Raw genomic sequence first — 18,577 nt, 5'->3', positions numbered from 1 at the left:
AAGTCCTTCACACTTACATAACAATTTGGAAAGTGAAAGGAGGGGAAAGGAAGCGTAGCATTCGTAGCAGCAGCAACAAAAAAAAGTGTGCACACAATAAACAGCATAAATAGCAACAACAGTACGAGAAATATCAATATACTACTTCCATCCTTCTGGATCACGGTGACAGACTTGAGACAAACAACAGTTGTCAGCAAGTATGGACACAGCACTGCACCACGCTACGTTCTCGAAGTTTTCAACACAAAGAAAGCTTGAACGGTGTTACTAGTTTCAAAACAAGCTTTTACTGGGACAACACTTTACTATGGCAAAGGCTTTTCATGACTTGGTAAAGCTCTACACAGAGAGAAACGTTGCCTCAATAAAAGCTTATGCTGCAACTTCAAATTTGTCGGCAAATGCGCCAGTCCATCCAAGGCGTCCCTTGTGAAATGACATGCTTACTCATGTGAGAGATGACGAAACCAAAAAAAAAAAAAATGCTTAAATAGAAGCTTAAACCTGTACGGGTTATACAGCTGGAGCCCCTGCCAAATACTCCATTAACAATCTGAACGCATACTAGAACACAAATTCTTACTTAAATATTACACACACACGGACGAGCTCACGGCCTCGACCAGAATAAAATATGATCCCGTTGTGACTTGATAATGGCCCAGGACGGACCGAAACGTCCTACAAAGCTTATAACAGCCTCTAGCTTTTTAAAAAGGTGAATTATGATTCTTTTAATACGGTAAGCCTGAACTCCTAATATGTTTTATGTCACCTTTTCTCTAGACACGAGCTTTATCAACCTCTTACAGGGCGAATCTTATCTGACGACAGAGCTGGCTGGATAAAGCTCTACTGAGCGAAACGTCACAGAAAACTTGCTCTGCACCTGTATCTTTTCTTTAAAATATAAGCTCGTTCCTCGACGGTATTTTTCTCCGCATTTCATTGTGCTATTATTATTATTATTATTATTATTATTATTATTATTGAGAAACGCTAAACCCATTGGGGTCATCCAGCGCCAGGGGGAAATGGAAGACAGTCAAGTCAGCTTTGATCTAAGAAGGACAGGATCAATTAGATGAAGAGCTCCACACCGGCATCGAGGAACCACCCTGACGGGAGTCTACATGCTTCAAATAATAGTCCAGATTACGAACGTACCGACCAATGAGTCAATGCCCTGCAGAACTTTATTCAAATAATGCAGCCATTGCAGGTGACAGTAAGGAAGAGGCTATTTGGCAACCAGGATACATGCTAGACAAGAGTATATTTAAACAGCGGATTACTCTGCTATTAGTCACTGCCGTATATAGCAGCTGGTGGCTATATTTGATTCAATTCATTTAACTGACAGCGATACCAACGAACATATAATGCATGTAACAACTGCGATACCCAACGAACATAAACTGTAGTAGCCGACTAAAATCAGATAATGAATCGGGGAGAAGCGCTAAACTCGAAGGAAAGGGGGTGATTAAAATCAGATAAACATCATAGCTGTTTGTAACAGCGGGTTAATCTAGCTAAAGACCGGTGGTCAGCGAGTGAATTTCATCTATCACACTACGGGTGCCAACCAGGCCTGGTGTCGGACTAGGTCGCGGTTCATCTATCACTCTACGGGTGCCAACCAGGCCTGGTGTCGGACTAGGTCGCGACGCAATGATCCCAGGAAACATCAAACACGCATACAACAGCTATGCATTATTATTTAAATGGAAGTATTATACCCATAGGAGTTGTATAGCGCTTGGGGAATTGGAGACAATCAGTTTAAGCTTAAATTCTTTGGATCAAGAGCCCTTCAGCAGCATCAAGGCCACTCCTTTGAAAATATGCGTCTCTTTATGCTGGTGAAGATATAAAAACCAGCAACTTTTTGGGGGTTATATTTAGCAGTCACCAGGCACTATCTGATCAGTTACTTAAAGCGTCGATCGTACTGGCTACAAGGTTAGCTTAAGCCCCAGCCACTGTACGAGGGACTTATTATTATTATTATTATTATTATTATTATTATTATTATTATTATTATTACCTGGAGTTTACCTGGAGAGAGTTCCGGAGGTCAACGCCCCCGCGGCCCGGTCTGTGACCAGGCCTCCTGGTGGATCAGAGCCTGATCAACCAGGCTGTTACTGTTGGCTGCACGCAAACCAACGTACGAGCCACAGCCCGGCTGGTCAGGAACCGACTTTAGGTGCTTGTCCAGTGCCAGCTTGAAGACTGCCAGGGGTCTGTTGGTAATCCCCCTTATGTATGCTGGGAGGCAGTTGAACAGTCTCGGGCCCCTGACACTTATTGTATGGTCTCTTAACGTGCTAGTGACACCCCTGCTTTTCATTGGGGGGATGTTGCATCGTCTGCCAAGTCTTTTAATTTCGTAGTGAGTGATTTTCGTGTGCAAGTTCGGTACTAGTCCCTCTAGGATTTTCCAGGTGTATATAATCATGTATCTCTCCCGCCTGCATTCCAGGGAATACAGGTTCAGGAACCTCAAGCGCTCCCAGTAATTGAGGTGTTTTATCTCCGTTATGCGCGCCGTGAAGGTTCTCTGTACATTTTCTAGGTCAGCAATTTCACCTGCCTTGAAAGGTGCTGTTAGTGTGCAGCAATATTCCAGCCTAGATAGAACAAGTGACCTGAAGAGTGTCATCATGGGCTTGGCATCCCTAGTTTTGAAGGTTCGCATTATCCATCCTGTCATTTTTCTAGCAGATGCGATTGATACAATGTTATGGTTCTTGAAGGTGAGATCCTCCGACATGATCACTCCCAGGTCTTTGACGTTGGTGTTTCGCTCTATTTTGTGGCCAGAATTTGTTTTGTACCCTGATGACGATTTAATTTCCTCGCGTTTGCCATATCTGAGTAATTGAAATTTCTCATCGTTAAACTTCATATTGTTTTCTGCAGCCCACTGAAAGATTTGGTTGATGTCCGCCTGGAGCCTTGCAGTGTCTGCAATGGAAGACACTGTCATGCAGATTCGGGTGTCATCTGCAAAGGAAGACACGGTGCTGTGGCTGACATCCTTGTCTATGTCAGATATGAGGATGAGGAACAAGATGGGAGCAAGTACTGTGCCTTGTGGAACAAAGCTTTTCACCATAGCTGCCTCGGATTTGACTCTGTTGACTACTACTCTCTGTGTTCTATTAGTGAGGAAATTATAGATCCATCGACCGACTTTTCCCGTTATTCCTTTAGCACGCATTTTGTGCGCTATTACGCCATGGTCACACTTGTCGAAGGCTTTTGCAGTCTGTATATATTACATCTGTATTATTTTTGTCTTCTAGTGCATCTAGGACCTTGTCGTAGTGATCCAATAGTTGAGACAGACAGGAGCGACCTGTTCTAAACCCATGTTGCATTGGGTTGTGTAATTGATGGGTTTCTAGATGGGTGGTGATCGTGCTTCTTAGGACCCTTTTTATTATTATTATTATTCGTGGGAGAATTATATATCGTGGAGGTCAAACAGCCTCTGAGGAATAGGCGGTAATCCAGTTTTATCCAAAGAATAGGAGGGCAGGTACAATTCTTTGGATCAATATAATTAGGTAAAATGTACAATTAGAAAACGGTATCTTTCAATCAAGAACCCTTACTCATTGAGGCAGTGCCCATACGGTCACGGAAATTTTATAACCTGAGTCTGAGACATGTACACTCTCTACTTAATAATCGATTTTTCCTCACGGCCATAGAAATCCAGTTAAAAAAATGGCCTCTAGTCAGTGGACATAGTATAATAAAAACAAGAGCCAGGAGATGGGCGAGAGAAATGAGTGACCTATGCTCAGGTCAAATGTACACCCATTAAGTTTGTTTAGGCACAGGTACACACAAATGTACAATTATCATACAGTATACATTAACTAGGATTACACAAGAAATCAGACAAAGTGACTTATTTCCATTGCAATCCCTCCAAACTGTGTTTTTTTTTAATCATGGGAAGTGGTAAACCCTTAGGGGGGGAGTCATACAGCGCCAGGGGAATGGAAAAGCAATCAGGTTCTATTCAAACAAGTGGAAGGCAAGTCCATTTCCTTGGAATCAAGAGGCTCCCCTCCCTCACCGGAACCAGTCTTTCCACGAGTTCCGGATGCGCCATGTTGTTAGATAAGATTAGATTTCGTTCGGATTTTTAACCCCGGAGGGTTAGCCACCCAGGATAACCCAAGAAAGTCAGTGCGTCATCGAGGACTGTCTAACTTATTTCCATTGGGGTCCTTAATCTTGTCCCCCAGGATGCGACCCACACCAGTCGCCTAACACCCAGGTACCTATTTGCTGCTAGGTGAACAGGACAACAGGTGTAAGGAAACATGTCGAATGTTTCCACCCGCCGGGAATCGAACCCGGGCCCTCCGTGTGTGAAGCGGGAGCTTTAGCCACCAGGCCACCGGGCCTCATATGAACGTAAACAACATCGGGTTTCCGCATGTTGTCATTCTGATGTACTCTCTGTGGCCCTATAAACCCCAATACAATGAACTCTTTGTGGCCCTATAAACCCCAACAACACCGTACTCTTTGTAGCCCTATAAACCCCAACAACAATGTACTCTCTGTGGCCCTATAAACCCCAACAACAACAATGTACTCTGTGGCCCTATAAACCCCAACAACAATGTACTCTCTGTGGCCCTATAAACCCCAACAACACCGTACTCTTTGTAGCCCTATAAACCCCAACAACAATGTACTCTCTGTGGCCCTATAAACCCCAACAACAATGTATTCTGTGGCCCTATAAACCCCAACAACAATGTACTCTCTGTGGCCCTATAAACCCCAACAACACCGCACTCTGTGGCCCTATAAACCCCAACAACATGTATCCTCTGACTCAAGAAATCGTAATGACATGATTGCAAACAAACCATACCCCCGGTCGGGATTGAACCCGCGGTCATAGAGTCTCAAAACTCCAGCCCGTCGCGTTAGCCACCAGACCAGCTAGCCACAATAAGATTCATCCAACTAGGTATATTTCTACACCATAGGAAGGTTAGCACAGGCACCTCTGTGACCACAAATGCAAGTTTTTACAGACGAATCTCCAGCTAGCGTGGCCGTGACGAACTCTAGCTCAAGTCCCTTCACTGCCGTCACAGAGGTGCCTGTGCTAACCTTCCTATGGTGTAGAAATATACCTAGTTGGATGAATCTTATTGTGGCTAGCTGGTCTAGTGGCTAACGCGACGGGCTGGAGTTTTGAGACTCTATGACCGCGGGTTCAATCCCGGCCGGGGGTATGGTTTGTTTGCAATCGTGTCATTACAATTTCTTGAGTCATGTTGACGGCAGTGAAGGGACTTGAGCTAGAGTTCATCACGGCCACGCTAGCTGGAGATTCGTCTGTAAAAACTTGCATTTGTGGTCACAGAGGTGCCTGTGCTAACCTTCCTATGGTGTAGAAATATACCTAGTTGGATGAATCTTATTGTGGCTAGCTGGTCTAGTGGCTAACGCGATGGGCTGGAGTTTTGAGACTCTATGACCGCGGGTTCAATCCCGGCCGGGGGTATGTATCCTCTGGAGTGGAGATGTGTGATATACACATGCATGATACATGAGAGCCTGGTCTCAAACCTACCACAACACTATGCTACAATGAGAAATATGGGAGGAAGTGTAAGGTAAACCCAGACTACCCAGTGAAGGACAGGGGTGCCATGGGCATAATAAGAAACAGTCTCAACATCAGTGGGCCTTTACTGGGACAAGTGTAGAAATCTCCAAGAAACCTGGCTGTACAGCCCTTGTGGCTTAGCGCTTCTTTTTGATTATAATAATCCAAGAAACCTGACAGGTATCTCCACCAAGTGCCAGATCAACCATGGTGTGGGGGATAAAGTGGGGCAGCAGCATGCTAACAGCAACAGCCTGGTTGTCTAGGCAAGCACCAGATAAACTTGGCATATGACCAGGCTGTGAGAGTAGGAAAACACTAAACCCGCCATGCCCAGTATCTGGACCTAGTAGCAACCAGCGAAGAGGTAGGGCCAGGAGCTGTGACTCAACCAACCCCTGCAACAACATATAGTCAAGTACAGTCAAATATCAACTTATTTATGTTTATGTAAAGAAAAATTACAGTATTCACTTATAAACTGTCAATTCGATAAAGTGTGACTGAAAGAAACTACACAACAATTAGTGTCTGCTAACAAGTGATGAAATAAACCTAAACCTAAAGAGAATTAAAGGTAAATATTGAAATTAAATACTACACTGAGTCAGCCCCCATTGCCTTGAAATTGTGAAGGAAGTGATAGATAAGTGTTTAGTGGAAATTTAAGATATTTACAACAAATTATTATTTTTCTTTATTATTATTATTATTATTATTATTATTATTATTATTATTATTATTATTATTATTGGCTATAATTGAATGTTGCTCCTCGGTAGAACTTGGGCATTATTTAATGTTTTTCAATACATACAAGCCATCTATACCATGGAATGCATTGTTATTTTGGGAAATTTTAACAAAAATAATAATGTATCTTTATTTTGGGTAGAATGCAGCATGGAAGAGCCAACTAACAGTGCTGACCAATCACACATCAGTCACTAGATATGCTAGGTCAATCACAAATAACATAACCAAAGATATACACCACTGCCATATCTGTCAGTATGGCTATGTTAAGTTCTGTTAGGTTACATTTCAAATAATTTTTTCCCTTTTACATGACATAACTAGAATTTATTGCCAAAATACGCTGAGAAACAATTATTACATTAATTATTATTATTATTATTATTTTACTGGCCGTCTCCCCCGAGGTAGTGTGACCCAAAAATGAAGAAACACTTTCACCACCACTTGTGCCTTCACCATCTTACTAGAGGCAAGCCAAAATTGTAGCTCACAAGTCCCTCCAAACTGCAATATTTCCACCCTTCCTTCAAAGTACAGGCACTGTACTATCCACCTCCAGGACTCAAGTCTAGTTAACTGGTTTTTCTGAATCCCTTTAAATATGTTACCTTGATCACACTCCAACAGCACATTAAGTCATAAAAACCACTTGCCTCCACTCGCTCATATCAACGGCTTATTGTTTCAGTTCAATGGGGTTTCTAGACTACTATTTAAATTAATTGTGGAAGTTACAAGAATGTATAATAATATTTAGCCTGACTGAGATTTCAATGACTGTCTTAAATACTGTAGCTGCGTAAATACCTGCAGAGATTCTTGCAGAAGACCAGAGGCGCACCCTTGCCAACAGCATCCCAGGCCTTCAACAAATGCCGGGTCCCAGAAAGAATCTACCATTTAAACTTTCAAAGGAATCCTACCCTAACATGAAAGTTATAACAAATGCACATGTAAAATTAAATCTAAATTATTTATCTTTAATTCCTCCCTATTATATTTAAAATAATCCCTTTAGTATGAGAAGACTTATTAGGTATCCCCAGAAATAATAAATATAATAATTGACAGAATTTTTCTTTTTTTCCCCAGGGTTTGTGTAATAATTTGAGAATGCCTCTTCTGGTCAGCTTCAAACTTGAATACTAATGTATATCTTAGAGAAAACCTTGGATTGTTATTAGGCTATGTAGTTGCCTGCAGCTGTAAGCTGCAGTCAGTTCTAATGCATTGTGAAATATTATTGATCCTAGGTAAAGAAGATAAGCTCCAATTCTGTATAACAAGAGCCCTTCATTATAACAAAGAACCCCCCTTGAAGAATTTGTCTAAATCTTTCAACCTCACTGAAGTTAGTTTGGGGATCCTTAGGGAAAAAACATCTATGTGAAAATTGCAACTAGTATACTCTTAGCACAGGAAAAATTTCTTCAATGTGCTGCATTGGTCAGGGTCTTGAATGAATAGTGCCAATAAAGCTTTTACTAAAAAAAATCTGCATTTAAAATTAGTCCATCAGCAGCCATGGTAATGCTAAAAAAAAGCAACATCCATCAGAAACATTACCCAGAACAAGAGCCCTTCTCCTAAAGCAAACTGCTTATATGATGAGGCATACGATCCTGTCCCTCTCAAAAACATGCAAATGCACCACATTTTGCCTCAAGCCATCCTGCCAACATGCAAACCATTATTTTTGTTTGGCATTTTAGTGTTACTCTTTTTTTATTTATTTATTTATTTATTTTTTATAAAACTAAAGCCAAATATTTTTAGTTTGTATACATACTGTTAGTGCTAGTGGCAAAATAAACTTATAATCTTTATTTATCCAAGTAAATAGCAACTGCAGGAAAGCGTCTGCAATTATATACGTAATAAAGGGAATCTATAGGAAAATGGGTTTTGATATACAATATAGTGCATACATTATTATCACATTAATGGGGTAGTGCTAAATAATACACTTTAGCATTTTAATTAACATACAACACGTTTTTTCGGAATGAATCTGGATTGTTGAGAAAAGATTATTATATAGTACAGTGGACCCCCGCATAACGATTACCTCCAAATGCGACCAATTATGTAAGTGTATTTATGTAAGTGCGTTTGTACGTGTATGTTTGGGGGTCTGAAAGGAATAATCTACTTCACAATATTCCTTATGGGAATAAATTCGGTCAGTACTGGCACCTGAACATACTTATGGAGTGAAAAAATATCGTTAACCGGGGGTCCACTGTACTTGCAATGAAATTTTTCCTGCAAAGCATTATATATTAACAAATTCCTAACTTTACTACTTATGTATGGTTTAAAATAATATTTAAAAAAAAAATTAGATATTTCAGTACGAAATACTGGTTATTTTACTGAGGCTCATCGACACCTTTATCCAATCTTAAATGCATTACATTACCTGTGAAATATCCATGATACATGCAAGCTAATAAATAATGTTAACAGTTTTCTTGATTCCAATGGTTTCATATAATAAACATATAATAAATGTATAATAAATTTTGAGCAAATGTGAAATTTGAAAGGACATTTTAAACTTATTCATAATTACCTTATTTATCAATTCCTCTTGTAGTGGATATGGCTTTCATCACTAAGTATACAGAATATCAAGAGATACAAAAATTTTAAAGTGAGAAATTATAAGAATTAGTCAGACTTTAATGAGCCATATAAGCACTGTTACAGGAATTTTTTAGTGTACAACATGACTGAAAAAGTATACTACCTATCCTAAGGTAACCAACCTGCCCAAGTGCAAGGAGATAAAAAAGTTATTCTCTGAGATATTATATGATTATGCATATGATAATTATACAGTAGTACATGTACATATGTAAGACTTTGTATTTATTCTATTTTATTTACAGTATATGCAACTAGGTATGGTTATTGGGTTATGTTTTTAGAGAAACCTTTTGTCTGAATATAAAAATCCCATGCTAATGCAGGATACACCTAAATGCTATAATTAAAAGGAACTTTCTATAGAATTAAGATATAGTACCAGTAAATTATATTTAAATAAGGTACTTAGTATTGAAATTGGAATAATTGTAACACCTTTAAGTTGAGAGCTGACTGTGCTGACTACTAAGCTACAGGTCATGTGATATAACATATAGTACTATATAATATACTGTAACAATAAGAAATTTCATTATTAAATTTTTTCTTGGAAGCTCCAATTGTAAAAGGGGCACCTCTAAACTTATATATTTCATTGCATATTTTATAATTCTAACTCCATTTGAATTAAGTCTTGCAAGCTTCACAAATGTCTAACAAGACTGATGACTAATATTGTATTCAATAGAGGAACTTAAACTCTGCATATTGAAAACCCTGCTTTCCTACAAAGGACAAAAGAAAAAAAACAGACCTTGGCTTGATAATAAGCCAATCATTAGAAGCAACACAGCAAGGAGCAGCAACTGTGAAAACAGCTAACCAAAATCCATGGGCAATTAAACATACCTTTGAATACTAAGCAAAAACCTGTCACCCAAAATTAGCAACTCAAGTTCTGAAGGGATTCAGGGAAACCAGCCGTCCAGACTTGAGTCCTGGAGATGGGAAGTACAGTGCCTGCACTCTAAAGGAAGGGTGTTAATGTTGCAGTTTTATAACTGTAGTGTAAGCGTGCCTCTGGCAAGACAGTGATGGAATGAATGATGATGATAAAAGTTTTTCTTTTTTGGGCCACCCTGCCTTGGTGAGAAACAGCCGATGTGTTAATAAATAAAATAAATTTTATTATGGAAACAATTTGGGCTGGGACCTTGCTCACTCCAAGTCCTTAGTGTTTGCTTATGTGTCTAACCACATCCTGGGAGGTACTAGCATCCTGTCATGTGTGAAACAGAAGCCTGTTAAACAACTGTGAGTGTATTAGAAAATTTGCAAAGCACTAGAACTGTGTGATTATTCAGGGTTTTTATTACAGGAAAATGCATTATCATTAATAAGTGACTGCACTCAATACCAAATTGAAGCAAACAGATTATTATTATAATCAAAACTAAGTGCTAAACCACCAGGGTCATACAGTGCTGCACAGTAAACAGAACACTTTGCTACTATTAGATCAAAATCAACTGCAATTACCAAAACTAAAGTACCAATAAATTATGGAAAACAAATATAACCAGGCTATAAAAATATATTTGAAAAGTAGGTGCAGTCCAAGATAAGATAGGATAAGATTTCATTTGGATATTTAACCCCGGAGGGTTAGCCTCCCAGAATAACCCAAGAAAGTCAGTGTGTCATCGAGGACTGTTTGTCTTATTTCCATTGGGGTCCTCAATCTTGTCCCCAGGATGTGACCCACACCAGTTGACTAATACCCAGGTACCTATTTGCTGCTAGATGAACAGGACAACAGATGTAAGGAAATGCGTCGAAATGTTTCCAACCCTCCGGGAATTGAATCCAGGCCCTCCGTGTGCGAAGTGAGAGCTTTGCCAGCCAGGCCAAAGCCAAACCAAAATCAGAATTCAACCCAAGTCAGAAGCTATAAATCAAGTAACACTGGTAGCATCAGCATGACCAGCAGGGCAGCAGCAACATCAGAGCAAGTGTCAATGGCAACAGCTGAGGAATGGGGGTAAAGGAAGCAATAGGAGACATTACTAGTGTCAAGGCAAAACCAACGGCAGTAGCCAGAGGCATCAGCAGCAATAGCATCATTATTAACAGCATCAGTGACATCAGAGGGCCATGCACTGCAATCCAGGCCATATCTTTAATTCATTTTAAGTCACAATATGTTAAACTATGTAGGCATCAATGGTGGTATTGACAACAGCAGGGGTGGTGTCAGCATCAGTTTTAGTGGTATCATTGGCAGCAGCAGTGGTAGCAGTATCACTATGTACAATATTACAATCCAAGCCATATCCAAGATTCCTTCTTTAATTCATTTGCTAAAATTCACAGTTTAGGGGCCAGTAGTGGTGTCATAAGACCATTAACTATGATCTACTACTATATATTCATAATCTGTTCCAAATTATAGGCGAGATGCCAAAACAAATTTTAATAGAAGGCAAAATCCTGGTTAGCTTGGCCCGGTGTATAATTTACCCTATACGTATATGTACATACTATACCTCAAATAAAAATAATAATGTTGCTAATATGTCCCATTGCAAAAGTTTGGACAATAAATAATTATTTTTGTCAGGATATGAATAGATTGCTTGCATTATAGGAATAAAAGTAAAGGATTAATTCACTGGAGTTCCTAAACTCAATATTAGCCTCAGTTTGTTACCTACATTAGACCTAAGGATTTTCCTTAATTTTTTTCCTATTTCAGTTTCACTGATTTTAATATCAAATTGCAGATATGGTTTGTTCCCAGAAGATATATAAAGGGCCATAAAGGATATTGCAAGAAACCCAAAATATTCTATTCCTATGCAAAATCCAAGCTAAGAACTACCTGTAGAACTGGACCATTATTGAGAGGAGATTCGTATACTGATGATGAACAGGAAATGAGTGAAATCCTAAAAAAACAGTATGAGTCAGTGTTCAGCAACCCACTAAATGACAGCAAGGTAGAAAATGCAGAAATATTTTTCACTCCCGCAGAAGACCATGCAGACCAATTAACTGACATTAGTACAAATCCCACAGATTTCAAAAAAGAAATGGATAACATGCCCACTAGACTGGTCCAAAAAAATAAAGCTGTGAAATTGTTTGCTCCACATGTTTGATTTTGTTACACTGTTCCAAAGTAACATTCAGACCAATTTTCAAGAAATTTCATTGAATTTTAGGGGTCGTGCAAAAAGGCATCTCTCGCCAACAGAAGAGAAACTGAAGAAATTTTAATTTTTGCTCCTCTTTTGCATAACATAGCTCCAATTTTCTCTGAAAGCAGAATGACTAAATCAATAACCAGTATTTAGCACTTTGTTGACCGTGAAACGAGTGAACGATTATATGTGCACTGAAGAGGAGGTACCACTCAATTTAAATAAAGCAAGTGTTTGTCATGAATTCTTGGATGAGAAATCATTGATTCTGATCGACCTTCACCAACCACTGGACTATGTATTCAACTGAAAAATCACTGAAAATACGTGTGTTCCTCAACTGATTTCTCCCACTAAAAGTTGAAAAAATGTTAACGTAAATTCTTAATCATATTCTCCCATCTTTTCTCTTTCAAATTCAATAAAGAAAACACGGTGTCACAACAGAAAATTCACTTCTCAAGTTGAATAAACATCGAAATTTGGCCAAACATCCCCTCAAACACTGTGGTTTTCTGGACAGTTCCCATGGAATTTCAGCAAAACAAACAGTTAATAATATAATTTATTTCATGAGACTGTATTAGGTCTCTATCTTATATAGGGAAAAAGTTATTAGCCTCTCAAAAGCATCTGGTCAAGTTGGGTCATGTCAGGTCACTCATTTGTCACACCAACTGCCAGTAAGACATTGATCCACTCACTGCGCTCGCTTGCTCGTAATATTGCTTCCTCATGCCTACTTGAATGAATAAATAAAGTAGGACTTCAATCTGTCCCTCTAAAATTCAGCAATCACCCTCCTTCATTAGCCTGTTCTTGGTTGGAGCATTGAAGTTGCGATGGTGATCTGCCACGAGGCGAAGAAGGTACTGTTTGTGCTCCTCGTCCTTGGTCAGTGACTCGTTGAAGGTCTGAACGAGGGAAACGGCTCTTTCTGCTGCATCATTCACGACCTTCAAAGAGCCAGCATACTTCTTCATTTCCAGGAACACTGTGTTCGTTTCGCACATTGTGGGGGCTTCATTCAAGAAGGAAGATTTTTCCTTCCTCTTCCTCTGCTCAGCAATGATGCTAAACATCTTCAGCGTCCTCTCAGTCACGAACTCCTCCAGTCCAACTCCAATCTCTGGGACACCTTGCAAGTGATGGTGGCACCCTGGTTTCTTTTCCTGCTCGAGGTTGGTCACCATCTTGTGCTTTGTTGCAATGTCCACTTTCTCATCGAAGAATGCCAATCCAGCCAGGTTCCCCACCAGATACCAGAGATGGCATGCAAAGGTGATGGCAGCAACATTAGCGATCTCTTTGTCCAGATACGCTCAAAAGGTTTGGAGGAAGTCCAAGTCATTGTGAGGGGCTTGCACGCCACGCGGAGCCTTGTTCCAGAACTGGATGTAGCTCAAGACAATGAAAAGTGAGAGTAGCTTCTGTTTCAGGTGAAAAAATTGTGCCATGCGAAGTACGTCACCTCGCGTTGGAAGCCGGGCAGTTGAGAAAAACTTGAGGGACGCCCTACTAACCACCATTCCGATGCACTTTGTGTACTTGGCGCTGAGGATGCCATCTGTGATAGAAACCAAAGATGAAGCTTTGCGTAACCTTTAAATATACATGAAATGGTCCAAATTTTGGCACACAGTACAGGTTCATATAGAGGAATAAAAATTGCATTGTGGAGGACACTTCCTTTAAGTTTTAAAATTAACATGTATTTTTGGACCAGTCTGCCCAATCACTCAGTACCTGGACCAGATTCATGGAATGCCCTATTTATAAAGAAGTGCAAAGTACCACTAGCACGAGTCCTCAGTACTCTTTGGAGAAAGAGCTTAGATCTAGGTGAAATACCAGAGACCTTAGAGAGTGCAGACATAGCTCCTTTGCATAAGGGAGGTAGTAGAGCACTAGCTAAAAATTACAGACCAGTATCCCTAACTTCTCACATCATAAAAATCTTCGAGTGATGATACAGCAAATTACAAATTTCATGGACCAGCATAATCTGAACCAGCATGGTTTTAGAGCAGGATGATCATGCCTGTCACAGATGCTGAACCATAATGATAGAATTACAGAGGTGTTGGAAGACGACCAAAATGCAGATGTGATTTACACAGATTTTGCAAAGGCATTTGACAAATGTAATCATGGAGTGATAGCACACAAAATTAGGGCCATGGACATTACGGGGAAGGTAGGCAGCTGGATTTTCGGGTTCCTAACACACAGAACACAAAAAGTAGTAAACAGACCAAGATCCAGCATCAATGAGGTAACAAGCTCAGTGCTCCAAGGCACTGTCCTGGCACCTCTACCGTTTCTCATCCTCATAGCAGACATAGATAAAAACACCCATCATACTTTTGTATCATCTTTTGCAGATGACTAAAATAAGCATGAAAGTCACTACAATAGAGGACACTGAAAAATTACAAGAAGACATAAGCAGGGTTTTCCAGTGGGCAGTGAAGAACAACATGACATTCAATGGTGATAAGTTCCAACTGCTTCGGTAAAGAAAGAATGAAGAACTCAAAAGGAATGCTGTATACAAAACTCAAGAGGGTCACCAAATAGAATGAAAGGAATACATAAAAGACCTGGGAATAATTATCTCAGGTGACCTTTCTTTTAAAGACCATAACAAGACAAAGATCACGACAGCCAGGAAGATGACAGGGTGGGTATTGAGAACTTTCAAAACAAGGGAAATAATGCCAATGGTGACACTTCAAATCGCTGGTGCTTCATTTAGAATATTGCTCAATGCTGACGGCCCCATTCAAAGCAGGAGAAATATCAGAGCTGGAACAAATACAGAGAACATTTATGGCTCACAGTGAGCCAGTAAAGCACCTAAGTTACTGGTAATGCCTTCAAGTCTTGAACATGTACTCACTGGAGCAGAGGAAAGAGAGATGCATGATAATATATACACTACCTGGAAAGTACTCGAAGGCCTGGTCCCAAATCTGCACACTGCCATAACATAGTGGATTGAAATATGGGAGGAAGTGTAAAATAAACCCAGTGAGGAGCAGGAGTGCGGTGAGTACAATATGGGAACACTGTATCAACATCCGAGGTCCCAGACTATTCAACATCTTACCAGAAGATATCAAGAGGAAACTGGACAAGTATCTTCACCAGGTGCCAGATCAACCAGGTTGTGATGGCTATGTGGGGCAGCAGGCCTCCAGCAGCAACAGCCTGGTTGACTAGGCATGCACCAGACGAGCCTGGCCCATGGCCGGGCTCCAAGAGTAATGAAATTCTTGAAACTCTTCAAAGGTATATCAGAGGTACTACTATGTGGAAAGCCACTTGTTATGCAGAACATTTCTGGCAAATTAGGTCAGTTTTGTCCTAGGATGCAACCTATACCAGTCAACTAACACCCAGGTACCCTTTTTACTGATAGATGAACGTAGACAATCGGTGTAACGAAACATGCCAAATTTTTCTACCCTCGCCAGGAATCAAACCCGGACATTTGCTGTGTGAAGCTAGAGCTTTAGCCACCAGACCATGGGGCAAGTTTGTTTTTAGTTATGTAGAATTTAACGTAGGATGACCTAATATTTAATAAATTGGCCAGAAACCTATTTTGCATCTTCAGAATCCTATGATGCCTGTTAAGTGTATAAATTACATTAAAACATTGAGGCTACAAACAAAATAATGATTAACCTAACATGCTTAACAATAAACAATAATTTTATCCCATGAGGCACCTGAAATAAGACGATTACATGACCGTGCAAAAAATGTAATGACGATGAAATAACTCATAAATGGGCTGCAAAAGGTGCCTTTAAATAAATAGTCATCGCATTAAATCTGATTACTGTATCTTTACACTTTAATACAGCGTGACACATGCATGAATGTAGACATAGTTACTGCTATACTGACCTTTTTCCCCCTGGGCGGATTCCTCCGTAGATACGATGGAAGCCCAAAAATTTAGAGAATAAGAATTAAAAACACTGGTTCATACACAATCAATAGTTCACAATAACAACAAACAGACGATAAATTAACTGATATATGAAGACTATAACTATCCAGCCATTGGCTTAGTATAACTCTTAGCCAATGGTATTTGGTCAATGGTCTCTGTTTATATATAACGTTTTCTATGATAATTCAAGACATAAGTTTTCTTTCATTTTTGAACAATATGTATATATTTTGCTTTTAAATAAAGTTCGCATAGAATATAGGGGATGGTCGAAGAAAATATCCAAACAGATCCGGGGAGAATCTTGAGTTTTCCCTAAAGTATGTTTATTGTCTTCTCTGGTGGCTAAAGCTCCCGCTTCACACGGAGGGCCCGGGTTCGATTCCCGGTTAGGCAACTTTAAAGTTGCCTAACTGTTGCCTATGTGTCTTACCTACCATCCAGGTACCTACTTATTGCTAGGTCAACATGGGCAGCAGGTATATGGAGTCATGCCCATCATCTTAATCTTACAGTTCCTGCAGGTGATCGAGCCTTGACCCTGAAATAAGTAACTGATTTTTTTGGGTTATCCTTTGTAATGTACACATGTCACTATGTATGATAATAGTAGTCATCAAAATTTGTGTAATTGTACTTATGTATACCTATATTTAAATAAACTTACGTTCTTACTTACCTACTTTCTTACTAACAAACAAAGACCCCAGTGGAAATAAGTCACTTTGACTTTTTTGGGGATATCCTAGGTAGCCTACACACCTGCGATGTATGGCAATTTAAGTACCTGTATTTATATGTCACAGTACCTGAATAAATTTACATAATAAACTTTCTTTTCCCGAGCTCTTAGGTTAGATAAGGTTAGTTAGGACACAGGACAAGTGTTTCCTGACGCGGGTCTTAGTCAGATGATGACCCGTCGTTGGAACTTTTGGTCATCTGACCGAGGCCTTCCGCTGGCTTACCGGTCCACCTTTTTAAAAAATAACGGTAATAGTTATAACCATTTTTTATTTTTTATGACTGTTTCATTGCCGAGGTCTGGGTCAGAAGGGTTCACTAAGGGAGGATCCTGGGCAGCCCTTAACACCCCTGGATCAGAAGGGTTCACTAAGGGAGGATACTGGGCAGCTCTTAACACCCCTGGATCAGAAGGGTTCACTAAGGGAAGATACTGGGCAGCCCTTAACACCCCTGGATCAGACGGGTTCACTAAAGGAGGATACTGGGCAGCCCTTAACACCCCTGGATCAGAAGGGTTCACTAAGGGAGGATACTGGGCAGCCCTTAACACCCCTGGATCAGAAGGGTTCACTAAAGGAGGATACTGGGCAGCCCTTAACACCCCTGGATCAGAAGGGTTCACTAAGGGAGGATACTGGGCAGCCCTTAACACCCCTGGATCAGAAGGGTTCACTAAGGGAGGATACTGGGCAGCCCTTAACACCCCTGGATCAGAAGGGTTCACTAAGGGAGGATACTGGGCAGCCCTTAACACCCCCAACACAACCTCTGACGTAGGATGTTTGTTCCAGGTGTCTTGTCTTCTTCCACTTGAATCCTTCCATCACTCCCGCTGTCTTTCACATGACAGTTAATACTTAGGATACTTGGAGTGGTATGGTAATCACACGCAATACACTGTTCTTTGTTTTAATAGGTACAACGCTTTGTGTGTATATTATTAAAAACTGTAATACCTTCTACAGAGATCTTATATTTTAATATTTTGGACTTTTAATGGAGTTGTTGAAGGTCTCTTGGAATTGGAAATATTATTCCCTTTATTGGAATGAATCAAATTGTTTCCCACTGTCTGACATTTTTTTTTATTATCCATGGTAATTCACACGTATGTTATTATGTATAATTTGTGTAACAGCACTTATGTGTACCTGTACCTAAATAAACTTGCTTATCCAGGCGCTGTTTGATCCATACGGGTTTGCTTTGTGTGTAAATCTGGAACTGTAATACAGTATTTCAATGATTTCATAAGGAAGAAAAAGAGGAAGAAAACTTTTTTTTTTTAATTTTAACCTCCCCCCCCCCCAAAAAAAAAAAAAAAAAAAAGTTAGTAAACCAGGATAATCCACTAACATGTATATTTTCCATTGCAGTCCTTTTTTTTCCATTGCAGATTTTTTTTTAAGGTTCTGCCCAAGGATGAAGTCCACAACAGTTGGCTAACTCTTAGGTACATACTTACTGCTAGATAACTGGAGCAGCAGTCGTTAGGAGACTTCCCCTCCCCCATGCATTCAACCTCGTAGAGGCACTCAAAACACACAAAATGTAGTGCAGTACATTATAGAATTAGTGACTGATGTATCTAAAATAGTTTATTGAAAACCCATTATTATGGAAGGCATTCCCCTCAAGGAAGGTTCC

At 39.9% G+C, this 18,577-nt stretch overlaps 2 protein-coding genes across 8 annotated transcripts in view; one reads left to right on the top strand and one right to left on the bottom strand.

The window, feature by feature from the left end:
* LOC128687353 (cAMP-regulated phosphoprotein 21) overlaps window positions 1-16,326 on the bottom strand; it is a 369,078-nt gene extending 352,752 nt beyond the window's left edge. For both annotated transcript variants that reach the window (XM_070092616.1, XM_070092623.1), the window contains exon 1: window positions 16,135-16,326. The gene's annotated coding sequence lies outside the window, so the exon portion shown is untranslated. The remainder of the gene's footprint in view (window positions 1-16,134) is intronic.
* A 1,329-nt stretch (window positions 16,327-17,655) lies between these two features.
* Window positions 17,656-18,577, top strand: part of PAN2 (PAN2-PAN3 deadenylation complex catalytic subunit PAN2) — a 39,895-nt gene continuing 38,973 nt past the window's right edge. For 3 of the 6 annotated variants that reach the window (XM_070092614.1, XM_070092613.1, XM_070092609.1), the window contains exon 1: window positions 17,656-17,809. The gene's annotated coding sequence lies outside the window, so the exon portion shown is untranslated. The other 3 variants (XM_070092612.1, XM_070092610.1, XM_070092611.1) reach the window with 3 other exon arrangements.

Source organism: Cherax quadricarinatus, chromosome 40 (genome assembly GCF_038502225.1).
Source record: "Cherax quadricarinatus isolate ZL_2023a chromosome 40, ASM3850222v1, whole genome shotgun sequence".
In the NCBI taxonomy this organism is placed as follows: Eukaryota; Metazoa; Arthropoda; class Malacostraca; order Decapoda; family Parastacidae; genus Cherax; species Cherax quadricarinatus.
Note: the sequence above shows the minus strand (reverse complement) of the source record. Positions and strands in the feature narration are given on the sequence as shown.